Source organism: Bactrocera neohumeralis, unplaced genomic scaffold (assembly GCF_024586455.1).
Source record: "Bactrocera neohumeralis isolate Rockhampton unplaced genomic scaffold, APGP_CSIRO_Bneo_wtdbg2-racon-allhic-juicebox.fasta_v2 ctg7698, whole genome shotgun sequence".
Taxonomy (NCBI): Eukaryota; Metazoa; Arthropoda; class Insecta; order Diptera; family Tephritidae; genus Bactrocera; species Bactrocera neohumeralis.
This window is the reverse complement of record NW_026094471.1, coordinates 1-5,105: the sequence shown is the minus strand read 5'-3', so window position 1 is coordinate 5,105 and position 5,105 is coordinate 1. Positions and strand designations below refer to the sequence as shown.

General features: G+C 33.7%; 1 pseudogene; it reads left to right on the top strand.

The window, feature by feature from the left end:
* The first annotated feature begins 2,535 nt into the window (after positions 1-2,535).
* LOC126767544 (trypsin alpha-3-like) lies at positions 2,536-4,056 on the top strand (annotated as a pseudogene).
* The last annotated feature ends 1,049 nt before the right edge of the window (positions 4,057-5,105 follow it).

Sequence of the window (5,105 nt, the reverse complement as noted above, 5' to 3'; positions counted from 1 at the left end):
TAAAAAAGGGGTTTTTAAAGATATTCGACTTTAAAGTTCAAAAATTCGCAAAATTCGAACATTTCAAGAAGCTATTTCACCACGTTGAACCCATATTCACATTTTTCTCTTCAAAATAATTAAATTACACTATAATCTTTTAAATAAATCATTTTACACTTTTTAGCAGGTTTTTATTTAAAAAATCTTTATTTTGTAAAATTACATTTTACACTCGTTTAAACCTCGTTTGTTTACCAAAAATTGCAAGAAATGGGAGTGCTGCCATGTGATGACAAGGCAATTCGCTGAAATTCCTCTTTTTCGCAAAAATTCTCTATTCATGCATATGGATATTTTCTTTTTTAAATTTATTACAAATAAGTAATATTATATGTATGTATTAGTAATATTATATAATAATATTATATATACATATGTATAAGTAATATTGTATAGTAATATTCGTAATAAAGTGCAATAGGTTACAGTACAGTACGAAAACTCAATTTTTTTTTCAATATGAGTGCATGATAACCACAAAATATAACCACTTTATATCCAAAACTCATATTTTAAATATAATAATGTATATATCGTCACCTAAATACAAACCAATGTATCATAAAAATAAATGGAAATCGCTGACAGAAATAATAATCAAAATTTATCAATTTTATAACGAAAACTTAAATTTTGTTTGAATATGAGTGCATAATAACCAAAGAATATAACCACTTTCACCACTTTATAACAAAAAGTCAATATATTTTTTTTAACGCAGAAAGGAGTACTACGCGAAAAGACTTCAGTCACCCCGGGTATTCGCGCGGCCAGGGTTATTTTTTTAGAGCACGGCCGAAGGCAGCCAACGCAGAAAGGAGTACTACGCGAAAGTACTTCAGTCACCCCGGGTATTCGCTCGGCCAGGGTTATTTTAAAGCGCGGCCGAAGGGCGCCAACGCAGAAGCGATTACTTCGAAAAGTACTTCAGTCACATAAATTACGTATTACATATACATATGTAGAAAGTATTTTTTTATAGTTAATATAGAAAAAAGAATCACGCGATAAAACAAACAAAGAAAAATTGTTAAAAATCCTACATATTTACTGTTTAAGATGTGGCAAGGCTCGTTTTCCTCATAATTGTAAACAATCTAGCCTTTACAACGATGGGTGTGCTAAGTGATTTTTAAATTATTAAATTTAGGTTAAATATAACAAAATAAAAGTGAAATGTTTCAAAGCTTAGAGTGTGTATTTAAATATGCAAAGTAAAAAATATGAAAAAAATTTTTTGAGAAACATAGAGAAATAACGTGTTTTCTTATGCAAATTTTTGAACTTTAATCATAAATATTTTAAAAACTATTAGTAATTTTTGCGATTATTTTGGATATTCCTCCTCTGGAGAAGTCCCTATCCGTACATACCCCATTTATATGGAAACTCGGTTTACCCCTCCGCCAGTTATCGGAATCGTGCCTATTTCGTAAATGACCAGGCGCTATAGAAAAAAGTTAAATGACAAATTTGTAGGAAATTTTATTTTGCTCTAAAAAAGTCACCTAATGTACTTTACTCTTATATGACAGGTATCCCTCGAATAGCACGGTAATTGAGTTGCACGAAATCTCCAGAATAGCACGGTTAAAAATTGCGACAACCTCGAATAACACGGAGTTCAAATTACACGAAGTCGCGAAAATTCCTGTTAAAAATTGAGTATAATTTTCCTTCGAACGACTGTTTGTAGTATGGACGCAATAATGCATTTGAATAACGCAATATTTTAAACACTACGGAAAATAAACGAGTACAATCCTCCAATATGAAAATGTTTCCAGTGAAGAGGAGATTTCTACTCGAAGAAAGAATTCGTATTTATTGATAAGGATCCTCTACCTATTCAAGGAAAAACAAATCAATCTTTGGAGAGTGTAATTTAAAAATTATTGCGTTTATAAAATTTTACCTTTTAAATTTTTAAGTTTCACTTTTCTAAATTGAATGAATTTTGTTATTTTTGTATAACTGAAATTTTATAACTAAAAATAAAAAAAAATTTGTTCTTATTTTTAATGTTTTCTTAATTAATCTTTGGAACCAAATGTAAAAATTTGTGATATGGATCTCGAGTTTCGAGTTGCACGGTTTTAAATAGCACGGAACGGTATCTCCAAAATTGTATGATTTATTAGTATCAAATAACACGATTTCGATTAACACGAACCAATTAACCGTGTTATTCGAGGGATTTATATGCCAACAATTAATGAATACTCGTATAAACAATCTTTCCATGCATATGGATAAATAATATATTCAAATATTGCTTAGCACTACCAAGAATTTGATATGAGTATCGGAAATAAGTCTATATACGAGTACATAACTCTTTTATAAAGTTCGCACGAAATATAAAGTCATCAACTAAGAATCTGAGCTAGAACAAAGCGATGACACACAAATCGAAACGTCGATTTCGATAAACTCCACAGGTGTATATAGATGTGTATATTTATAAAAACCCTAAACGCACACGGGAAAGCATTCAGTTGTACCAGTGACTTACTATGTGTCAATTCAGTCGACTTTTAGTTTTGCAATTAGTATTATGTTTGGCATTTGGCCATATTTATGGAGTCCACGCAAATTGTTGGCGGGAGACCGGTGATACAAAAAAATATCCTTATTATGTGCGTCTACACTATCGGGAGAGTTCAAGCGGCGGTTCGTTGGTGCGGAACAATGCTGTACTCACGGCAGCACACTGTGTCAAGAGCAAAAATAAGGAGGAGCTGAGCGTACACGCGGACACCATTAATTTGGACGACAATGGAGTGGTGAGAACGATCAGGCACCAGCTGGTTCCAAGAGAATACAATGCGAAGACAAAACATTATGATGTAGCGGTGATCCTCCTCTCTGCCATACCGAGTGCTAGTTTCTCCGGTAATATCATTGGAAAATAGAGCGGTGGTTGCCGGTACAGGTGCCCTGTTATTGGTCATGGCCAGGGATGGGAACGACCACAACCAAACGGCGCTCAAAAATGACATTGTGTTAGTGCATTTTACTGTGTGACAAAGCGAATCAACGATCAGAAAATAATCAGTCTGCTTGCAGAAGTCGAATAAGTAGTTTTATGCTGCACGAAGTAGCGCGCATTGCTACATACGAATGTACATACTTGTATGGCGTACGACGTAATTTGTAATATAAAAAAATAATAATATTTTATAATGAATAATTCATATTTAACTTGGATAGAATACTTCAATTGATTACCGAAAAAATATTAAACTTAAAATTTTAACTAAAAATTAATTCATTCTTCACTATAATACAATATAATTGACGACCCGAAATGAAAGGAAATGCCTTTTTAAAATTTTGCTTGTATACAAAAAATTTAAAATTTTTCCACATAACAAGCACTACGGCTTCATAGAATTATTTAAAATAAAAAAATTCGAATTCCCACTCAGCTTTGAACGATATTAACTTTGCCATATTTATGTATCCAATACGAGTACTCGCAGATATGTACGTACATTCATAAATCATAAAGTAATGCGTACAGGTATATTCAGCTTGACTTCTGATTGCAGACTGATTTCACTATCGCCAGACAAAGTTCGTCCCATCGTAAGTGCTCGTTTTGCGCTCTTCGTTTGTGCGTGTTAGTGACAATCCGTGTGTATAAGTATATACGATCACTTACGCTCTTTTAGCACCTGCTATGACTTTTGCCCATCCCTGGTCATGGCAAAACCAGAAAGACGGCTTCGTCTCAAAACAATTGCAAGAGATCCATGTACCTGTCATGAGACGGGCAGTTTGTCAGCGCAAATATTCCGGTATCCGCGATATTACACAATATATGATGTGCGCTGCGGAACGGGGTAACAAAAACGCACCCTGTCAAGGTGATTCTGGCGGTCCGATGATATGCAATGGTAAACAGGCTGGCATTGTTTCGTGGGCTGTGGGTTGTGCGCGTGTCGAATATCCGGACGTTTACACAGATATAAAGCGCGTGTATGGTTTCATTGTAAATACACTTAATAGGTATGCGTAAGCGGGAAGTGGAACTGAATTTTATTTTTTTGCAATAAGTACTGTTATCTTTGCTTGATTTAATGCTATTACGATTAAAGATATTGTAATTATTTAATGGTAGTAGTTATTAAAAATATACAATAATCTATATATTATACATATGTATGCATTATAAATCGTTTAGTATACCAGAAATAAAGCACTTATCAGGTAAGCCTTGACTTCTAACAAAGGAAATGGGATTTTCGAAACTGTCGGCTTTTTGGAGCCATTGTTAATTTACATTCTGGCAAACAAGAAACTGATTACGAAGATATCAATTTATTGGGATGATTAGCCGATATCTTAGTCAATATGTGTATGATCATTATTTATTGAGCATAATGAGGTTTATACGGCAATTCAAAGCTTCAGAAACGAAATGGTACTGGTGGATCGAGTATTCTTGTCCAGTGAGTTTAAAATTACGACATCACAGTCGCAGGACTGTTTCATTAAGGCTAGCAGAATATCCCTGGCGACAAGTAAATGGAAACTATTTGGAATACAATTTGCCTCAATCGCCCTATAGCCCAGACCTTGCCCCTTCTGACTATTTGTGTGGTGCGGACTCTCTGGAATACAGTTCACATCCGAACAGGGTATAAAGGGCTCCAATAGCGAAGTCAAAGTGCTCATTTTGTTTGCGAGGTACGATTATGACTTAAAGTATTGTATAAAAAGGTTTCATCTCGGGAGCGCAGAAAGTTAATTGCCTAGAAGTTCATTTAGTAAAAAAGTAATCTATAATTTTGCTCTAACGGCAATTGAGACTGTATGTGTTATACAGTATATATACATATATATATATGTACTTATACAGCTGTGAAATTCTCAGTAGTGTGCAACCGTAAAAGCGGAATTTCATACCATAAAGCCTAAATAGTAAGTAAAACAATCCCAAAAAAAAGCTCACTGTTTAACTCATTTCAATCAATCTATATCTATATACATATACATACATATATAAAAAAAGACAGGTTTGTTCGAAACACTTATAACTCGAGATCTGCTGAACC